This window comes from Prenolepis imparis, unplaced genomic scaffold, assembly GCF_030444845.1.
Source record: "Prenolepis imparis isolate NDT839.2.m4 unplaced genomic scaffold, iyPreImpa1.0 SCAF_3, whole genome shotgun sequence".
In the NCBI taxonomy this organism is placed as follows: domain Eukaryota; kingdom Metazoa; phylum Arthropoda; class Insecta; order Hymenoptera; family Formicidae; genus Prenolepis; species Prenolepis imparis.
Window position 1 is genome coordinate 10,827,352 of NW_028141161.1, and position 23,753 is coordinate 10,851,104.

The 23,753-nt window shown below is 35.1% G+C and overlaps 1 protein-coding gene across 5 annotated transcripts in view; it reads left to right on the forward strand.

The window, feature by feature from the left end:
- The window catches only part of LOC145934085 (uncharacterized), a 114,043-nt gene that overhangs the window by 18,587 nt on the left and 71,703 nt on the right, over positions 1-23,753 (forward strand). For all 5 annotated transcript variants that reach the window (XR_014424987.1, XM_083034330.1, XM_083034329.1 and 2 more), the window contains exon 2: positions 951-1,017. The gene's annotated coding sequence lies outside the window, so the exon portion shown is untranslated. The remainder of the gene's footprint in view (positions 1-950; positions 1,018-23,753) is intronic.

A 23,753-nucleotide genomic window follows, 5' to 3' on the forward strand; every position in this document is an offset into this window, starting at 1 on the left:
ATATCTCACGCGCCCTTGAGTTAAAAGCTCATAAAGATAAACATAAAACGTGCACTGCTCGTAACACTAAGAACATCGTAACAAAAATGTCGAACAGAATATAGAGAAACGATAATCGATGTATCGTCCGTGATCTCACGTTAACGTCATACGTCGACAGAATAATGTCTTTCTAACGGAACACAGATCCCAGACTTGTACACGGATAGAAAAGAAAGTTTCTTGGCCCATTGTACCGAATATATACCATTTTCTTACGTTCACCGTAATAGATATTATTACGTTGCACGTTATTATCTATAGACGTTTAATACAGCTATTTACGTCAACTCCTGAGCTCTGATAGTCGATTATACGCCCATTTTATTCCATAGAGCAGGAAGTGAAAAAATAACTAAAGCAGATATTATAAGCTCTTTCCTTATGATTGCATTTAATTCCTTAAATGCTAATAATATAAATTGTATTATGAATTAATCATATAAAAAGTTAAGAAAAAAATTAGTAAGTTAATTCTAGTTTCTATAAAAATTTATCTTATAAATTGTAAATCTCGGTATCAATTTTCTACAGAATATTAACTAACCATTTTTATATTAATTGTATAAAATTTATATGTAATAAATTTTATTATTTATGAAATTATATTTATGAGGAATTGAGGAGGCATATGCAATTAGTAGAATTTAATTATTCAAATTTTTAGAAAATTAATTTAAAAAATTATAATAATTTTATTTTATTATGTATTGTTTATAATAGCATATACATATAACTTATATAGAATATAATCTTTTTTTTATTTTTTTTTTTTTATTTTAGTGTTAAGTATTAAGAAATATCGTATAAATATATTATCCCGTAATGAAGTAATTTACATATACCCAGTAAACTATCGCGTAGGATTATCAGTTTATTTATGATACTTTATCGATTTTGTATTTTTATAGGTTGGTGCAAGCGTTTCCGTGGGAATTATCTTGATAGCCGCAATTGCAGACTGAAAATGCAGAATTGGTGAGTGCAAAAGTGATAATTTTAAATAAAAATTAAAAGATTCACGCATATAAAATAAAAGGAGAAACGAGTATTATACATACACCATTGTATAGATAATAACTAGTAGATACAAGTCTGCAAGAAAAGAGAACGCGAAAGTGTGAAAGATGTTTTTGTCGCTTACATCGTCTCGTATTTCCGATTTGCATTCGAAATGACTCTAGAATATCTCCGAAACATGTCTGATAGATCGCCGGAAATCATAAGTCATCGCCCGAGCAAATTGAATCGCGCAGCAAATAAGGATAAATGCAGGAAACGAGTCTTCATAAAGGGGTCATTTTTCTTCCGGACGAAATACGAGTGAATACGGACTTATACTTTCACAAATGTTACATCGTACGGTACGCGCGTGACTAGAAGGTACGGATTATTGTCGTTCGCGCGAATGGCAGATTATAACATCTTTCTAAGCTTCACATGTTCATCTATCGAAATAGTCATTCCGTTACAGTTTCTGTCTTGTATCGAATATTAGTAATTGACATTGAACATGCATTTTGCATGTAAATTGTCCTTTTTAAGTGTAATCCGTTAAGTAAAAGTCTATCTACGATTAGTAGACTTTTCCCTGCATCTGTTTCTGAACTTTTTTTATCCTGTTTTTCTAATCAGGTTCTTTACCCAAAGAAATTATTTTCTCACCATTGTATGGTGCCATTTACGAAAACTAAATAGAATTATTTTTAACTTTACTCTGCGATTTTCTGCTCTTAATTACGCTTATAAAGATAAATCAAGGCGACTCGGAGCGATATAATTTCTGAAAGTGCTTTTACAAGAGATAAAGCTCTGTTTGAGTTTACGTTAGACAATACGAGATTACATTCGCAAACTCAATTTGGGAAATTTACATACAGCCTGCCGCTTATATAAGCTCTTTAGGCTAATGTTGAAGTAAACATTCACATTCAGCAAACTTTGATTCCTTACTGTTTATCTAAAATTTGCATAGAGCGATGCACATATGTCTTCCACACACGAGGTCACGAAGAAAGTTGATTTTCAAATAATTCATGACACGAGACTTAATATATACTCGATCGGAAATAGGTTGAGTTGCGGGGAAGAAGTTGGGGAACCAAGTTCGGATACAGTTTCGCCGGGCGAACTGCGAAATTTCTGAGGCAATTTCAGGGAGAATCGAATGAAAGTTCGAGAGCGACGATATAGAACGCGGGGAGGGGCGAGGGAGACGCGAGGGGAAAGAAGAAGGGAAGGCGGGATTTTGCCCACGAGTAAAGGAGATAATAGGGGACACTGGCCTCGACCCTCACTTCGCCGCCCTTACGAAATAGCTATTCTGTCGAATCCTCCGCGCGTATTACCAGCTAACGGCAAATGTCCACATATATCTATGCCCACCGTAATGGATATAGTCGAACGGTGGTGGGTCGTACCTGCGCTCCAATTAGTGTCAAACTACCGGAATTGGGATTGAACGAGGGTGAGGAAGGGGTGGGGAAGAGGAGAGGAGAGATAGAGAGAGACTTGTCGGGGTTGTACCCGGGCCGTTTCGGCGGCGATAAATTTTTCGTTGAATCGATTTAATCCGCGCAAATGGAGAGGGCGAACTGTCTGATTAAATTATCCGAAGCGGCACGATCGCGTAATCTCGTCGCATCAATCTTTGTTATTGTATTATCGCGGTTTAAGCGGCTCTTAGGAAAGCGGGCTTGTAGAGGAAATCGATGATCGATGCTTCTTCTCGCGAGTTTCGCAACAGGAGAGCGATCAGCGCGCGAATAACATCCCGGGCATTAATAATGCTCCAGATGATAATCTCATAAATGTTTTCGCCTGAGTTGAAAAATCGATTTACCGAAGAAAATTACATTAGACGATATTTCTTCTTTTTTTCTCGCAATTTTATTCAATTTCGGTAATCCGATGAAGACGAATCAAAGCTCGCTTTGTTAGCGCGATATACGCGTCGCACGTGGCTATATCACAATAAATCCATTAAAGTCGAGATATGCACATAATTTATTTCCCGGCGCGCATATTACACACGTAATTGCGGTGCAGTGAATGTACAGTGCAGTCGCGATCGCTGCTGTCAATCACGGCGAGGCGCGCAAAAACCTGCTGCAGCCTCGCTGAAATGAAAACGCGACATGTTTGGTTGCGCGCATATATATGCAATGTATGCATCGGTGTCGGTTATTCACGTGCAACAGCTTTACATCCACGGATGAACTATGTAAACTATCTTTTTGCACGTGCACTCTGCGCGGACATAATTCAGATAACGCTTGTGCAACATCTATCACTTTCTGATTTCAACTTGCATCCGGAGAAATAAACATTCAATTTACATTCGTTCTTTTTCGCGATTGAAGTAATTTATTTCACCAATTTATCGAATCTTTAATTTATGCAAATCAATGCGGATTTTAATGTCGCGGTCATGTTTAGAGAAATTTTTTTTTAATAAGTAGTTTATTAATAATATCTTTCTCCACTTGCCTACTTAAAACCGGTTTACGCGCTCTCGACACTCTGTGTAGAAGAGCCGCGCTGTAAATGTAACTTAACAGCGTATCGGACTAATCGGAGAGATAACGCCGGTCATTAATTCATCACGCTCTCCTACAATCTAACACGATCCATTTTGATTCGCCATATTTGGGCCGACGTTGGCGCGGTTGTATACTTATATGTAGTTTGAATGATAACGCGTAACCGCGTGCGATAATGCACGTTTCGCACGCGGCGATCTATCAGCTGGACTTAACAGTTCGATGATCGATCATACTTTGAAAATGCGTCGAAAATGCGAGATCATATCACGTTCTCAGCTCACGTTCTTATCTCTCTCTTTATCTCTTGACATGGACATGTTTCGTGTCGTAATCGAGCATCGTGAAAGAGACTCGAGTGCATCGAGCATCGAGCGATAATATTTTAACTTGACCATTCTTTTGCTGATATTTGTGAACCTAGTTGTGATGTATCAATCGTCTTAATTATGCCGCTTTTTTGGCGTTTTTTTATCGCCCGTAATTTAATTGTATTTAAATTGATATACCGACATACTAATCAGCATGCTATTATAATTATGAAAATTAATTAATAATGAAATGAATATGCGTTGAAAGAAACATTTACTTTTTACAAACAAATATAAATACTATTATCTTTATCTTCTTTCGTTTGACTATTTTTATTCTTTATTAATGTAAACAATAATAATATATTATTTGAGGAGTGAAATATTATTTAGGCCAACTAAACGAGCATTAAATCTTAGGTTGTTATTGTTTATTTTAAATTTGTATTATTATTAAAAAATTCGTAAACGTTTACTCAGTCATCTTCAAATTCTTTTAAAGATCGCACTTATGTAAGAACATGTTATTTTGCTGTTCCTATTATTTGCGCAGATTTATATGTTTTTTTATTATGTAAATCACTGATGTTATTATGACTTTTGTTATTTTGTATTGAAGATGACTGAGTACAGTCGAAACGTTTACGAATTTTTTAATAATAATACAAATTTAAAATAAACAATAACAACCTAAGATTTAATGCTCGTTTAGTTGGCCTAAATAATATTTCACTCCTCAAATAATTTGTTAATTTATACGAGCCTATTATTATTTAATAATAATATAATTAAAATATGATTTTTCTGCAAGTTCTGCAGTTTAGTTATATTAAAAGGAGATTTATGTTTCTCTGGTAATGTGCTCCTTTTGTAAAAATTTAATGAAGACAGCGACAAGCATGCTTTGAGTGATTGCGTAATGAAGACTAATATTTATATAGTATTAGATTATTAATTAAATTGTTAATGTATATCAAAGAAAAAGAGAGAGGGGAAGAGCGAAATTTAGTAGCAAAATCATCTATGATCTATAATCTATTAGTGGAAAATTTGAATTATCAATTTTTATACTTTATAAAGTTGTCATTTAATCCACACAATGACTGTACAAGGCTTTATAAGCAAATTAAGATATTTTGCTTTCCTTTTTTTTTTAAATCAAGTTTTGATTCTCAGTTTATTTCTTATTAATTATTTGATATATTATACAACGTTGTTCCATTAAACATCCAAAACATTATAATATTAAAACTGATCACACTGTGTTAGAGTAAATATTTATGTACTATTAGTGAGTATCAACGGATATAATATCCCACCCCATGCACACGCTTATGCTCGATTAAACACGATATATTCAAATTACACGAGACTTGTTTACGTCAATCGAGCGCGGATAGAGGCTAATATTACCGGAAAAAAAATGCGAATCAGTTTTATTCGCATGCGGCGAATGCGAATGAAAGTAAGGGGGGAACTTGGGGAAGCTTATCGGATTTCTCGGCCGTCGTATAAAGTGTTTCAAGAAATCGATCATGCTCGGTTATCAGCTTAGCTTCTCTCCGACGAAGTCCGCAACGGGGTCCGTTCAACGAATCGTATGTGATGCCGCCGATGCGTTTATACATCATGCAAGTTTATCGTGTCGCTCGTCGCGTCTATATACTCGAGAAACTCGCGCGGAACAGCATCGATACGATCGCGGAATCTCACGTCCGTAATTTGTCCGTAAAAGAAAGGAAGGGGTCTTCTTAGGAATAATTAAAGCAATCATTTTATATATCGATCGAAATTATTATCTAGACATAATGCAAAATTTATAAAAAAATTAAACAAGATGATGAAGATTTGAGAACCGTAGAAAAAATGCTTCTTAATATTTCTATTTATTTTAGATAATTTATTTCATACTTTATAGATACTTTCCTAGATATATTTTAGACTTGTTTTGTTGTCTGGGAATTCAGATATCTTTTAGGCTGAAACTTGTTGTATTTACACATAGATATTCATGTTTATTTAGATATTACGTTGAAGTTATAGGCCTTTAAGTTTGCTTCACGGAAATCAATTATTTTATCGCGTTTCGTGCACATCCTTCGTGTGGTAATTATGGACAATTAGGCTACGATAAGCTCTCTGCTCTATCTCTTAATGATCGAGGTTTCTCTCTGCTTCTCTTTCTCTCTGTCCTATCCAAACTCGTAGTAAAGAAGAACTGCTTCCACGAGAACATTTAAATTCCTCGTTAATATCTCTACCACGTAGTACGCGGCTTATCCATTATGGCACTCGTATCGAACGATTGTAGCAGTTCGATCAGGTCGTTCCATCAATCACTTTTCAATCTCCTTTCATATATCTGCCTCTACCAGTCGGTTGGCAGCCGGTAGCCGGTTATGTCTCAAGTGGAATTACCACGAACGCAGGCTATTAGCGTACTTTCGCAAGTATAACTCTGTTGCGGATAATAACAGTTACCCTCGAATCAATAATACATTTTTTTAGCATGAAGTACGACTATGTGATTTATTTTATTCAATTAATTAGAGGATCATATTTCACGTCCCCTCTGATCTTTCTTTCTCTATCGGATGCTTAGCATTAAATAAAATTGGCGAATTCGGGAGAGAGATTTAACGAGCCCAAAAATAAAATCGTATAACTGAATAAATATGTATTAGAAACTCTAAATATTTTTTTTACGCAAGAAAAAGATATGAAACCAGCTCTTATACTGCAAATTTTTCCTTTATAAAATTTCGCACGCGCTTAAGCGTATGAAAAAAAATATATATATGTAAAGGCTATGAGAACGCGCATCTTTAATGAGCCGGAACGTGGCGCCGTTAAACGATCATCGATGTAATTCCGTTAATCCTAGTATATAAGGAAGGCAAAAAGCTAATAACGGCGATTAGGCTTGTAAAACGGTTCGCGATCGCTATAGTAATCGCGAAGCTCGTGCGCAATTTGTTTATTCGTTCGCGTTAATTGCATGGTGTCGCTTGGCAATTTGTAACGGATAAAATAATGATCGATAGAGTGAAAGAGAGACAAGGAGATATATCGTCGACGACTTTGTCAGTCACCCGGTTATTTCCGCGTTACAGTCACAATTAGGTAAATGACCAGGCATTTTCTCGGCTACGCGAAAGAATGGGGGAAACGATAAATTACGAGCGGCTCGTAAATCGCCGACGAGTCGGTAGACTTTCAGCTGTCGTATTAAGAAGTCAAGCGCTCGAAGCATAGTTGAATGAGACCGAGAGAGACAGAGAAGAAGAGAGAGTCAGATGGATAGAAAGACAAGGGAAAGACAGCCATTGAAGCGACTTCCGCGGTTGTCGCTCTTCCATACGGATACAGGAAAGATAAAAGAAAATAAATAAATGCTATACTCTCTCATCAGCCCGTATTGTGCATATCCGCTAATTAATCGGTCATGAAAATCAAGTCATTAGGATGATCAATCGTCGTCCATTTTGTCATTCCATTTGATTTAAATTGCTTCCGTCTTTTTATTCAAAGAAATTTCGAGATAAGCTATACAGTAGGCTAAGTTTATATGTCAATATTTCATTTAATGGAATCCTTCGACGAATTTGTAGACGTTTTTTTTTCTTGAAAGTGTGTTGATGATTTAATAGCTTTTAAAGTATAGATAGAGGTTGAAAGTGTGCGAGACTTTCTTTTTTTTCAACAGAAAATTTCATTAATAGTAATAATAATTTAAAGTTTAATTAATATCGAGTATTGATTGCATATCATATGGAGCATGAAGGCGAATTTGAGACGCTTACATATATATCTCTCTGATTGTGAGATGAATAAATAATACATAGCGTTTCTCTCTTTGTGTCACAGACACAAAGAAGATGTCGATGTCGAACGATTGTATACGAATATTGTGCTCATTCAACTTTTAAATGCGTCACGAAGAGATGATATTTCAATCTTTTCAAGCATAAGACTACTACTTCCAATGATCTAACTGTACTTTGCTGAAACTTCCACGGCGACTTTCGCTTCGTAATGATCGCTAAGTTGTGGAAAGTCGGAAGACGCGACGCGTTAAATGAGCTAATCGTGGGAATACTGTTTAAAGTATGATTCGCTTACATTGCCCACGAATAATAAATATGTTTTATTAAGTATTTAGTGTCTTATTATTCTAAATGTGTTTGCCATGCAATTTTAAATAATAAATAAATTAAATATTAAATAGGCAAACCGTGCCATTTTAATAATTTACACAATATTTCAGAACACAAAATAAATCTTTTGCTAATGAACTTACATTAAATACATATACGCACTAATATAAAATATTATACAATAAAATATAAAATATAAACAATTTTTTCCCCCAACATTTGATTTTTAAATTGAGAGATAAGAGTAGAATGAATATACGAATCGACGCAATGTGTGATTATTTTGAGCTAAAATTAGCGAAGTGGTCGTGCTCACGGGCGACATAATTGCATTCATCTGCTCGACACAGTGTTATGCGACGTTGTAACGGGTGAGTCCCCAAGCAGCGATTAGTTAGGTAACTATTTGCGCGAGACTTTCGAGAGAGGAGAGCGATACCGACAAGCGTGAATAAACAGGTGTGCAGGCGCTAGGACTTGTATTTATGTACATACGTCCGCTTGTTTCCGTAATTGGAAGCGATAATTATAAATTAGTCGAATGACACGCTATTTGTGTAATATAGGATACGTCGCCTTTGGCGTTCTTTTTATCGTATATCTTTCGAAGAATTCCGAACTGATTTTCCTTCATCGAAAATATAATCAAAAGTCATTATCTTTTATTATAATATTTTTTTAACCACCATAAAATATGTAAGTGCTTTTAATTTCTGTACAATCGTGGAATGCGTCATATTTGATACACCTTGTATACGCACAGTGAATTCTATGCTTGATACGGCTCATGGACAGTAGGCGTTTCCAGCGTCATTATAAATCAGAGTTAAACACGCTAATTATATCAGTCTGTGGTCGCCTCCAACAAGGGTGAAGGGTGTAGGAGAGGAGGGGAAACTGCGGAGGTTCTCAATTGGCTGCGAGTGCACGTTGCTTTCGACTTTTCTAATTAACGCGTCATAACAAGCGTAAAATCGGGCTACGATTTTATAATTCGTGTAGTTCTCGATAATTCCGATGATTGTTCGCGCTCCTATGTGCACGTTCGTCGATTAGGTAATGTTATTTGTAGTTAATGTTAATGATTGTACGCTCGTTATTACAGTTCAGTGAAATTATGAAATTTCGTGAAAAATAGGCGCAATTATATTTTCTTGGTAAATTTAACATCTGGTTTCTGTAAGAAAATAGAAAGTCATATATACATATAATCTTTCGAGTAAACATGTACACATATATATTAAACTCTTCAATTAAACATTACGAAAATTAGGCCAAAGAAAACAAGATTAGATATCAGGGTTAATAGAGACTTTCTTTTGTACACACAACTTACAACAAGAGTTAGATCGAAGGAAGTTTATCGCGCACGAACGCTCGTGAGAATCTCTGCTTTTTGAACGAATGAGAACCTTTTTGTGGTTCATTCTGTGTCGAGTAAGAATGAGTTTTCTGAAGGAGAAAGAGTGAGAAGAGACTGGGGGAGATAGAACGATGAGGCGATCTAACGTGAGATAATAAGTTAGGACGAGATAGCGAGTTACCGATGAAATATATACATACATATGTGGGTGTGCACACGTGTGCCTATAGTGTGTTAGGTATTCTTATACATGGTTGAGAGCGGAACAGGCATGCTGTAAATTATGATGAGCCCCAGGCAGAGTGAGAACCTCTGGCTATTATCCGGCAGCGAGGCTACTCTTCACTTAAGTCCTATCCATCTTTCTATCAGTTCGCCTCGGTCATGCACGTTCATACATTAATCTTTTTCGAAAAAAGCCGACGTATTCGATTTGTGAAATGCTCGTGTTTTGTAAAAGTGAGGTATTTATTTTTTCAAACTATGCTTCGCTAAATTTTACCAAATTTGTAGCGAATAGTAGAAAATTTACTTTAATTCCAATATTATCTTAACAAAAACGAGTTTAAATTTTATCTTTTCAAAAAAATTAATTTATAAAATTAATTAAAGCAGTGGGTATCTTATACCTGAGAGTTGCATGTGTGGTTAAAGTTTGATATAAAGCAACTCGATTTCAGTGGCAATAAAGCAACTGCTATTTTCTTGAAAATATCCCTTTGGTGAGTAACGATATTCATGAGCTCTGCATAACGTAAGTTTTCCATGCAAATAAGTAAGGGAACTATATTTCGCTTTGATTCTCGCATGCCTTCCTATTTCGACCCGTTCGCAGTGTGAGCGACGCTTAAGATTCGTTTCTCGTGGTAGCGGGGGATGGAGGGTTCAGAGGAAACACGGGCCGCTTCTCGAAAAGCTTGCCTTCGCATTTTTCGCGATCAACCGCTGCTGGAATTCCTGGCTCGGTCGCCTGTCGAGCTTCGATCCGCTTTTTCGCTGCACCTTGCGCGCAATGCCAAGAAGTTAGTCGGCTGGAATTCACACTGACTCATTCGATTAGGTCGTTCGTTCGGGCGGGGAAGAAGAAGAAGAAGAGGCTCGACCAGAGAAGGCAAAGAGCTGGTTTTGCCGCGATTTTCATACCGTCGCGCTTGTTCACCGTTTTGCGTCTCGTTTTTATGATCACTGCGCGCCGGTGTTGCCAACTATTCGCACCGGAGAATTTTGGCACGATATTATTATATTTTGTTCGAAAAAAACTTGACGAAATTTATATTTTATAGAGTTTTATTTTACAACTGAAAAAAAATTGCAGCAGCAACTAAAACATATAGTTTACACGAGTAATTTTCACCGGCAGCGAGTACTAGTGTTAATTATTAATAAAACAACATCGTGTATTTTGAAATGCTGTTGAAATGTAAATCGCCTTTTTTCGTCAGCTAGTACATTAATCATACGAGACGTAACAATTTTTCTAGACATTTCTTAACATGCGTGACTGCTAGTAAAAAATATCACGTAAATTGCACGACAATGTATAAAGTTTTTTTCTTAAAAGGATTAATAAAAATGAATCATTAATCATAATTTTATTATTAAAATTAGTATGCATTGATATTTTGTATGGACATATAATTTGTATCAAGTGGAGTGATTCACAAAACGATTTTTTTTTTTAGAGAAATATTTATAGTTTTCAATTTTATTCATTCACGTAATTAATTTGTACAAAAGAGCATAGTACGAAAATATCGTGCAATTACTATAATTATACTGTTGTTGGCACGCGTTCGTCAACAATTCAACGGCATCATGCTTATTAGCTGAAATAATGCGATTTAGAAAAAAAATCCAAGAAACTTCATAGAAAAGTACAAAAATCTGCCAAAACAATAAAAATTTACAACACTATAAAAAAGTACTTTACGTCGCACATGGCGAGCACATTTTTCCTTCGCTTATTCGACAAATCTACTTTTCATTGAACTGTGATGATATTATCGGCAAAAAGTTACTTTCTTCTTTTATTTTATCACTTCTGATCTTATAATTCAAGATGGCCGATAATTATCGGTTTATAGCAATTTATACGGTTTAGATCCAAGTTGGAGAAAAACTTGCTCTATCATGCAATTATCGTAAAAAGTGCCCTTCCGCGCGAGCGAACGAGAAGACAACATAATTATAACGTCACGTACCTACTCTTATTTCATACGACAAAAATATATGGACTCGGCAAAAATATCGTTGGTTTTATAGCGTTCTTATGTTACAGCCATACTTATAAATCGATTAGAACAAGTTTATGACTGGATTTAGACGTGTAAAAAAATGTGTATCTATATTAATACTAACCCTTGACAATATATGCTTCTGCCATTTATTGCTTGGATTCATAATTTCCTGTGTAAGATTTGTTTTTAAATATTAAAATTTGTATAAACATATTTATATCTGTTCTTCAGCTTATTATAATTCTTGTTCGCTTTCTATATAGTACAAAACAATCTAGGAAAAATTAAAGCATCAATAAATGTTTTGAATGAAATCTAAAATGAGATTAAAAAAACAGATTAAATACAAATGTGTGTTGAATAAAATACAAAATAAGAATGAATTATCGCTCGTGATAAAATAGGGTTATCGTTGGTGAATATGTAAATAAAAGAGCAGATATTGAAAGATCAGTTTTATATCACTGTTACGCTGCTATGATCTATCAAAGGTCGTGCGTAACAGCGTCTTTCTATTTTTGGAATCTTCGACCACATGAAACCATTGATCGTCGCTCCTTGAGCTCATTTAAGCGTGGACTTCATCTCACTTACGTAACTTCGATTTATTGAAGGCTCGCTTATACAATGATAGCTTTTTCTCTTTCGTATATAATTAGAAAATGGTTAACACCAATATTTCGATATAATTTTTAATTAATTTTAGAAATAATTATTTTAAATTTGCTAGAACAAATATTTTGCAGATACTTCTATACATTTTTACAAAAATATTTTTGATCTTTCATCATTTTTACTAAATATTAATAATATAAAATCTTTTAATAATAAGAATAATATATCGTAAGGTAAATTTAGACGTAAATATTGAATAAATATTTCTTTTGAGATATTATTTATATTATTGAAAAAAAATTGATTGTAGAGATAACGTAAAATATTTTTGCAATGAGTAAATTATGAAAATAATAAAATAATATTTATAGTAATATTTTACATATATTATATATAATTTATATATATATATAATATGTATATGTACATTTATATATCATATGTGTATATAATATATGTAATAATGATTTTCAAAAAGGGAGGATTTGTGAAAAATATTCCATTGGACTAAATCGTCTCTAACATTTACATGACATAAATCTGTCGCGTTAGGCGAGAGCATGTATATATATCTGCCGACACCTGTATACGCGAACACAAATATATAATTGCGGACAGGCTGCCAAGTTTGGTAACGGTTAAACGAGCGCAATTGCATGGAGATGCAAGCAGACGGGACACAACTTTGTCATTATCGTTGTTCCGCGCTTTCGTATCGTTCGAGTTTATGTTGCCACACCTTTTAGCCATATGGTCGTAAAAAGAAAAACGAAAAAAAAAACAGGCGGGCCGCGCGGTTCCGCGAATGATGCGAATCACGCGTGCTGGGCGCGAGGTCGGCCGCAAAATCTCGCCGGAATTTCATATCACGATCCAAAACATTTCATTGGCAGTTTTCTCGCTCAGAGTGCGGCCGTTTCTGCGTCACGTATAAATATTTATGCACTCGTCGGGAATGCGCGAGTCGCGTGTATTTTCTCTTGCCCAAGCAGAGACTCGCGCAAAATCCGATTTTTATAGTCAATGAATCATGGATATTCTACAGCTGAAAATTTTAGTATACATGATACTTTTTGAAATGATAATATTTTTAAATTATATGCACGACGCGAGGTAAATTATGCGCAACACGTGACATTTAATTTTAATCTTTCCAGAATTTTTCCAGAATCGTCGGTTTAAACGTTTATCTATACAAATGCGCGAGAAAATCCGTTCTACAAATTCGAATGAAATCAGAGTAACGAGCGCCTGACTTTTCGCGTAACGGCGGAATCGCGTTTAACGAGCGACTACCTGTACAGAGTAACGGTAACGAAAATCGCTCGGGAATTTAAAGGCTAAATAGGGCGAAAGAGCCGCACGTTTTCGTCCGTTGTACAGCGAACGAGCGATCAAGGATAATGCCCATTTATCTGTGTGCGCTCGCTTGGCCCCATCTAGTCGTCACGATCGAGCTTCGTTCGATCCTATCGATCGTGACTCGCATCGAGAGAACGGTTCCCTGTATTCGAGCAATCTGATCAGAATCTCGTCGATCGAAAGACGGCAGGTTTGACCCTTACTGCTGCACTTTGTGCAACGTCCCAATCTTTATACCTGCAGTCATTAGAAAATCGAATTCCATACAATTTATCTCCATATACATAAGAACACAAATAATTTATTTAAAAGGCATACGTAGTAAACATCTGTATACATGTTTTTAAAATTCTAGTATTTTTCAAAAAAATATAGGATTTTAACTTATTTTATTATTTCTTAATAATTTTGTATTAATATTAGAGAGAGAGAAAGAAATTTGTGAAAATATATAGTTTAAGAGAAAATGTTCACTATCAGAAAAGTGATCGGTTTTCACAAACCGATATGAGAAACAACTTTCGTTGAAAACGCACTTGTGGAATTGGCGCCGCTGAGAATTGACCACGAATATTATTTCCTGTGGTTACAAATTGCGAGCGATCGACACTGTTATGTCGGTTGGCTTTGAAATCGGAGATAAATTTAAGCGAGATTGTAATACATGTCTTTACGAAGTGAATAATTTTACGCGCGCGACACTACGAGATACGATCATTTGCCAAATTTATCGCAAGAGAGAAGTTATAAAGTTCTCATATTTTAAAACTCGAATTTGGCAAATATAAATTTTGTAAAATTTTCTTTATAAATCAGTCATATTCGTTTTTTTTTTCTATTTTTTTACGTCTTGCGGAATCGAATTTTTTCGTCAAATAAAACTAAGCTGGGCTTTTATGTACAACAATAATGTCAAACTTAAGATCGATATTCAATGTTTCGAGTGTTGCACTTTTCATTTGCGCGAGCGCGAACGTTCCCACGGTTAACGACAGTCACTGGTCAAGCACACATATTTTAGAACGCTCGTAAGATGCTCAAACAGCTGCTGTCAAACGAGAACGGGACGACTTGGCACGGTCGCCGGCTTGCCGCGAGACATATGTTTGAAGACAAAATCTTCCGCGCGTGAACACGCGGAGTCAATCGTATATTCAGCACTATACAATGACTGTAGCATAAATTGGAAAATGTGTGTTACGACATTTTCGATCAGCGTTAACATTTCTTCGCGCGTACTGAATGGCGATATGGTATACAGATTGTGTTGTAAAAAATATATGCTTACAAATTGTACATTTAAATTTATATTTGAATCTCTTTTTTCTCACACAAAGAGGATTTCTAATCTTTTATTTAAGCTGCTAAAATACTAGTGGATTTTTTATAAGCATAAATTTTTTCTCCTATTAATCTGTGTTATGTAAATACAAATGCTACAAATAGTACTTTATACTTACCACATTATTCGACTTCTAATCTTTGTTTATAAAACGTTAGTGAAACATTTGAAAGCTATAATTGAATCGGAGAAAAACAGTGCATATTAATAATGTTTTGCAATGCAGTGCAGAAAAATGATTATGCATTACATATAAGCGCGTGTGCGTGTTACAAATAATAGTTTCCCAATTACATATAATAGAGTATCTGTTTGCATGGTTTTATAATATAATGAACGATTCTCTATAAACATAAACATGATAAAAAGCTATAACTAAATCGATGAAATCAAAGGAAACACTTGTACATATCATAAAAGAATGATCACGCATTACATAAGTATATACGTGTTTACTTCAGGAATAATAACTTCTTAACTACAATGTGCGCCTGCTTTTTTATTTGCGGCACGAAATAAACTACACAAAAACTTAACGTCCATAATTGAGTTACATAAAGAAAAAATATGATTAATGCAATATTTTATTACATCGTATAAGAAGTTATATAAGTAAAATAATAATATTCCTTTTTAATTACAAGAAATCGTTAAATTTTTTGAATTTTAATAAAATACCAATAAAAATTTAGAAATTATCATTTAATTGAGGGACCAGAAATGCTATTAAATATTATATTTTTTTTATCATAAAATGATGACGTGTTACATAAAAGTCACACAATCGAGTTGTTTTTAGTTGAGGAATATAATGGCCCATTTCACAAACTCTTTTGGGAGCTACAATTGAATCACGGAGAAATCAAAGAATGTCATTATACGTCCCGCGAGGAAAAATGTTGATGCATTACGCAAGCGTGCGCAATCATTCGTAACGCGTTGAAAACGCGTAAGCGATTTCCAATAATATTTTCACTTCAACCGTGACGCGTATTGGCAGCGAACGCGTTTGGCCCCGCATCAGATTCCTATCGTCGACCTGTGCAGTGCAATCGGATCTGTATCTGATGTTCCTACGTTGTTAACATATCGCGCAGAGTAATCCGTTTAGTGCAGTGATCCTCAATTACTCTCCTACATTAGTGTTTGAAAAAAAAAATAGTCAATTACGTTATACAAAGAAATATACGTTACAAAATTATGTTGGAAATATTTGTCGAAGAATTTAATGCAATAGTAAGCTGTAATAAATATTTTAGGAATTAAAAAAAATTAAATTTGCATTGATTTAATTTTTTTTAACTAATCTAATTGAATTTTTTTCAACTAATTTAAACTAATTATTATTTAATCATTGTATATTATATTATTAAATCTTTAATTATGTTATACAATCATTACTATTGCAAATTTTTCTTCCTCTTGATATAAGGCACATATTTCAGTATATAATCTCGAACAATTTTTTTCTAATTAGATTCACAATTTCTTTATTACTTTAACTAGTCAAACGCATTTTGATAATCCCTGATGTAGTAGCACTTGGCAGAAGTCCATTTGCTATATTAAGGTATCGAATTAGTTGACCGTTCTATCGATAGGTCAATGGAAAGCATTTTTCTCGTCTCATGAGTTTAGGGAAACGAGTCTAGGAAACTTTACTCTGTTTGTAGTGTTCAGCGAAGTAAATAATGACCATATTTTTCCGGAAAGATGACCTTCCTGCTCTTCATTTCTTTATTCTCACTTTTCCATTTTCCGCTTTTTAAGAGTTTTCCTACGGTTACGCAGTTTTTAAGAATTAAGAAATGTGTTCTAATAATTTTCTCTCTCTCCACGGATGAGAACTTTGTTACATACGATGTTGAAATGAGAGATTTATAACGGCGCGTTCCAACGAATAGGCATCCTTCGACCAACCGGAGATATGCTTTGTTAATCAAGTAAATTTCATTAAACTTTCTTTCTCGTGCTTACATCCTTTGAAATGCGAAGCTGGAAAAGAAGCTGTAGCCATATTTTCTCTCTCTCTCTTTCTCTACATTTCTCTCCTCTACATGAAATTAATTTCTATTGCGAATCATTTCATTACAAAATCCTTATGCCACTATATTATTCATTTGTATCTAATCTACGATATAATGAATAATGAGTTTTGACGCGAAATCAAATATATTATAAATATAGTTGAGCCGTTTTCTCTTTCCTTGCGATCGACCGATAACAGCAGCGATTAATCATTCAATTTGCCGATAATTGCTCCGATAATAATTTGCAATGCTGTACAACAACGTACAGACGAGCAATAAATATTTAACAATCTCACACGACGTCCTAATGATATTAAAGTGAGGCAAAAACAGTACAAGAATACATTCCGGAATTCTCGTATGTATTATATATATAAAAAAACCCGTGTCTGATTAGCAAGGATTATCCTGTGTTGCCCGACGACCACAAATCCTTCTCGCTTTTTTTCTTCGTCTTCTTTTCTTCTCAAGGCACAACATCTGTGTCGAGCTCTCGGACAGCGAGACCCTGAGAAGAGGGTACACACGGTGAAGAAAGAGTGAATGAATGAGTGGCGGCTTGCATTGTGGTAGCCGCGCGAATGCGGAACTGGCTAATCTGTTTGTTCGACGAACTACTTTCCGGCCCCGACCTCGGGTCTTTTCATCTCGTCTTTCGCAATGAGCTCTTCCACGGCTCGCGCTCTCTCGAGGACCTCTAATGAGTTTGCGATTGAAGTTTTTCGAGTGTTCCGGAAACTCTCTCTCTCTCTCATTGCCGTCGTCGTGACGATGAAAACCTTTTTACCCCCTCCGTCGACATCGACGCGATTCCATTTTCTGACGAATTCTTTCGTAAAAGAGTGTCACACTGCTGCTCATCGCGCTCATTCATTTGTCTGTACTGATCGCGAAAATTCTCGAGTGTCGATGACTAGAGATCTCCTCTTTGGCGAACAATACGATTGTCGTTTAGAGTGGCGATTATGAGTTACCGAAGTTTAAGTGTCATTCAATCAATTTTTATAACAAATATTCTTTGTTTCCGCAACTTGGAGGACAATCTGAATCCCATAGAAATATTATCGTCGGTTTCTCTCTATATATAAATCTGTTAAAAAATCAGTCTACTTGAAACTATTGTATATTCATCTCTTTATTATTATAGCACTGCTGTAATTTCTTTTTATTTTAAAATCGGGATGAAATATATATTTTTTACGTATTAAATACAAAGGAATAAAATCAAGAATTACGCTGAAGATTCAACGCCGCGATTATTCGTCGAAATAACGATCGCTTATGGAACGGTATGAATACTGGCTTCACAGACAAGAAATAAATTAGAAGTGGACCGCGAATAAGTAAAGAGGGGCGGCATTCGTGTTGGGAGAGAGACACATGTGCGTCGCGGAAAAGCAGCTTTGCAGAGTTGCGCGACCGCATTAACGTACGCACCAACGTGTACACTGTATGTATGTATATGTACGTCGCAAAGTTGCGGAAGGGTCGAAATTGCGGTACATCGAGCGAGAGAGCGATTCTCTGTCGTTGGATGCTGCACAGCGGCTCCTTGTTTCGGGGCGCTTTCATGAAAGCATGAAAAGCCTCGGCGGTGGTTTATGCATCGGTGTCGCGTCTATTGCATCCCCGCGCGACCACGGAAGAGCGAAAAATAGGAAGGAAAATTAAAGTCGACGGTGCGCAATAAGCTTTTCCGCTCGGCACGGAATTTTCAGCGATTTCGTTGAAAAGAATTCTTGAAATCTGTTGATCAGCTCAATACATCTTATTACGATCATGCGTCGATAGCAATAAGAATAGTTTGAATTTTATTACTTTTCTTGTTGTAATCTTATATAGGTTCCAGTAGCGATATTTCGTAGCCATATTCGGAATCTTAATTTATCTAAAGAAAAATTTTAATTATATTTAAATTGCGACAAAAAATCCGTAAAAATAAATCGATGTAAATTCTTAGTTTGGTTTTACAGACTTAATTGATATTCGTCATCCAGAATATTAAAATTGCTCGTGTATCAGTTCTTAGCTTGAATAATTATACGCGTGAGCATAAGTATGTATGTATGTGTGATAGAGAAAGAGGGAGAGAAACCATGCAAGCCGGTTTCGAGGCTTAACTTGCAATTTCCACGAAGTTGTCATTAACCCGTTACGAAGCCGTAGAACGTGTTGACAGTTATATTCCGACAGAAACATCCGCGAACATCAATAGAAATGTGCGACGCTCGTTATTGCGATGCCGTGTATGGTTTGTTTGATGGAGAAGCGTTTCAAAACTCTCGCGATTCCCCTCGTCCGAATCTTTTCTGTTTAGCTATCGAATTTATACGCGAGATACGCGCGAATTTCTTCAGAATTCTCAATGCACATAGATATTAATCATGAGTATAAAAAATAATTTACGATTTACATTTAGCTGGAAAAAAAAAATAAAATTGATGTAGTCAATATTTCTGCCATCTCATTCGTATTCTTTTAATTTAATAACAGAAGTATAAAATATACGTCGAGAAATCTGTTTTTAATTCGCGTAGGAAACGTAGATACACAGAATGAAACATCTTATGAGATAGGCAATGTTTTCTTCAGAACAAATTGTAACGGACTTTAATTGCCTCTCGGCTCTTCTACGGTTATAAATTCAGTTCTATGCAACTCCGTGTCAGTGTGCGTTTGTATTCGCCGCGAACAACGGCGTTGAGGCACGTGAAAAATAGAATAAGACGGAAAGGGAGGAAAATAAGACGAAACGAATGGCGGCGAATACATCTCGCCATTACGGCTCAGAAGCAAGTATGAGCGACGTGGAAATAGCGAGCCTCGCAGCTGTAATAAAGAAGATTGAGCACGTGTGTAAGCAGCAGCATAGCCGCGCTTAAGTGTCGTTCACATAGAATTCACAAGAAACGTTTGCCACTATTTTATATTTTGCAAAACGTTAAATGTATTGCAGAACAATCGAAAGTTGAAAGAATATATTTTTCACATACATTTTATTGCTTGGAACAACTCTATGAATTAACAATACTATTATAATTAAGTATAGTAACTGAATTGCATAATTTTTTTCTTCATGATTCTAATTTTAAGATAATTTTTTTTAATATTCTCCTCTGTCAATAATTTCAATAACTATGAATTTTATTATTGTGAAAATTTATTTGATTTTAATAGTATGTGCGAAAACAAATTATATTACATCAAACATACATTAAAATTTTTTAACTTTATTTTTATTTCTTAATTTTGCGAAATCTTGTGCAAAAATTGGGCCAATTTTTTTAATACAAATAATACAAAAGTCGGAATCACGCGGACTTTTGCACCGCGATGCAACTACGATGTCGGTTCTCGTGTGAATGATACTTCAGTGCCGAAGAATAGCACTACGGCGATGGCGGTGAAGACAACGTTGCTCTCTCGGAGACGGTAGAATGGTCGCAACAATCGTGCTGCGCTCTCGCCTAGAAAGGAAACAGGCTTTCGTCATTCCGCTTTCCATGATCGTTCAATTATTCAACGCTGCTCTCCGCGTTGCGCGCCTCGCCAGTCACGGCGGACAAGTGTAATGAAATATTAACACGGCGTAATTAGAATTCAATTGGACGTGCTCGGTGCAGTCCGGATTTATGCGTTCTCTGGACTCGAAGAGCATAGAGCGTACCCCATATGCTTCGTCGAGAGCCAGTACTATTACTATTTGCCATTGCTCGGGAGTATCATTAATCATCTTTGCGAGGCATAATTTGTAGAATTAAGTCTCCGACTATATTACGCGGAATGAAAAAGAGCGAAGAAAATATTAAAACCAAAACGTTTTAGAAAATTGATGAGCTATGTAACTGTTTATAAACTTATAATTGACAATGAGTTTTTTTAGAGTAGATATTTCAATTAAATTTTGACACGAATATTTTGTTACTTTGTATGAACACTAACTGAAATACGAGTATTTCGTAGTTTCTTTTTCCGATTTTCTGGTAGAGAAAAATGCAAATATATAGTTAAACTTAAAAATCTTATATTTACTAGAAACTCGACGTATATACCGTGAAATTAAATGACGTTTAGAATATTATAAAGTTTCAACGTTGCAATAAATTTCGCGCTTTTAACGATCTTTTTTTTTTATTTCACATTGATATCTATTTTTGTTCTTGTTCTTGTCTTTATAATTTCTCGTTTAAATCGGTTGGTCTAAGGTTGCGGTGGTACTACTAGTGGAGATAAGTTTTTGCGTTAGATGCAGACAGAGCGCATCTGGGTGGGTATTTTAATAGGGGTATTAGCGATAAATTTAATACAAAACGCAGTTAAGATCTTAATCTTCAGCTCGTTTAAGTAAACTCATTACGTGGTCCCCACTTTAGAGGAAGTATAGCAGCAGCATCGTTAGCATAAACGATGACTCCTTCTCTCTGCTCGGCTGTCGAGCTACATGTTTTAATACGAAGCTTCTTCTCTTGCAAAACAAAGAGAATAAACTAGTTTCGCCGAGAGGAGAACTTTTGTTTCTTTATTAACGCATCTGTTCTGACACATTTGATTAATTCTTCAGATTAATGTTCTTTTAAAATTCTATTTATGCGCAAAACAGTATTGCTCGTTGAAAAATTGAATGCAAATTTAACTGTACTCGAATGAGTTTGCTTGATGAAGTTTACAATGAGCTCATTGAAGAACAAGCTTTGCTAATACTGATTTGAATATTAAGTTTTTTTATTAATATATATAAATATAAAGATAATAAAGAGAATAAAAAAATTAATCTGGAATAAGAGAAAAATAAATCTGGACTTTTTATTACATAATAATTATATAATAAATTTTTCATTATATAATAATTTATTATAATAATTTTAAAAATTGAAACATAATATTGAGAATTTTTTTGCTTAATTATTATCGCGTAATGTAAAATTTAACAAAAAAATTTTAATAAAATCTGATGGATACATCTCTTGCCATAAAAATAATATTTTAAATGTGTGCTTTACACAAAATTTCAATAGTCTCGTATAATCTTTATAAAATATGTATTTATTTTTATTTTTCTTCATTTATTTTCTTATTGAAAAATCTTTGGACAAAATATCAATCAACGTGGAATATTGATTTTATTTTCTAAAGGCAATTCGTTAGCTGTAATCGTGTCTTAAATCGAAGGATTCGCGCGGGTTAACTCGACTTCGTTAACAAGGTAAATTCTCCCTCGGCAGATCTCGGTGGTGGACTTCATTGACGTCATTACAATCGAGGTTCGCCAGAATGCTGCGCCCACAGTACGGAATAGTTCGGGCTTACCAATTGTTCTCCCAGGAATGCCGTCAATCTCCATTCGTGGAATTGTTACGAGAACGGCGAGCGGCGAGAGCAAGCGCCGCGTTCTCGCCTTAACGACTCGTCTTTATCCCACTCGGTATAAATGGCACCGGATATTATTTTCGTCGCGGAACTCCCCGAAGTCGCGCGATTAATCTTGTAACTTAATGCGGGTGCGGTGTAACTTAAGGCCGGGGCAAGTTCCCGGCTCCGCCGCGATCGTGTGATTTCGCGACTTCCGCTTCTCCTCTCGATTAACTCCTGGATATATATCATCTTTTCGAGCCGTGACATGAGTAGGGCTAATCTGCGAAGATATATTGTAAATTATAAAATACCTTTTAAATTTTATTAACTGAACTCAGTATGAACAAAATAATTAAATTAAATCTCTGGGGTACAATATACGAGTAAGTTATAATCTATCGCTATCGAATAAAGAATTCTGCATAATTTAACTTGGAATAATAATTATAAATAATTATGTGTCGATCAAACGATAATTGATTGATGATTAACAGTTATGTATTTGATATAATCGCGAAGGAAACAAAGTGAAATAGAGAAACGATTGCGAATGGTTAAATCTTTATTTATCGTTTCATATTTGTTTAATTTTTTTTCCTTTTTCTTTTTTGTTGCTATTATTTTAATACGATTATATATGTAAAATATCTTCTTATACATTATAATATTTTGCTTTGCACAGTTTGTCGAAGATAATTGATTTTATAATATTAATCTGTGTATGTTAAAATATTCCATTAAGAAAAGTATGACAAGTCATTCTTGATAATTTATGTTAATATTATGCTTTTTTTTTTAAGAAGTCACGCGCATATGCTCTTGTCCGCTTATTTATCTTCTACTATAAATTACTACTGTTGTTTGATCATTCTATTTTTTTATATCCGAGTATGGACACGAATTGATATCGTCACGATGGGATTTAAACAGCTTATACATTTATAAAACTTTTATCAGCCATAAATCATTTTTATCTCAGATTAATTTTTTCTGGCACACAATATTTTGTCATCCATTGTCCTTTTTTATTTCCTGCGCATCGACCACATTTACTACCACACGTGTACGTGTAGTCGTGTGTCGCGTATAGACATTTCGAGAGGACTCGGTTTTACAGACCATAGGAATAAATTCTATTTTCTCTCTTTTTCTCTCTTTCTCTCTCTCAATCGAAAGAATTGTTTATATATATCTCTCTCTTCGTCTAAATTTCCTCGTTTCTCTTTCTCGCGTCGGTCGTTACTGACACGGGGCGGTTGGGCCGTGGCCAAAATGCCGCCGGTAAAATTAATCGTTCCCTGACACGAATTCCTCTCTAAGTGGGAATACCAATTTGTAGGTGCGAAACAGAGAGAGCGCCCCTGGAACAGGAAGGGAGGCGAGGAGATTGCCTCGCGTTGTAT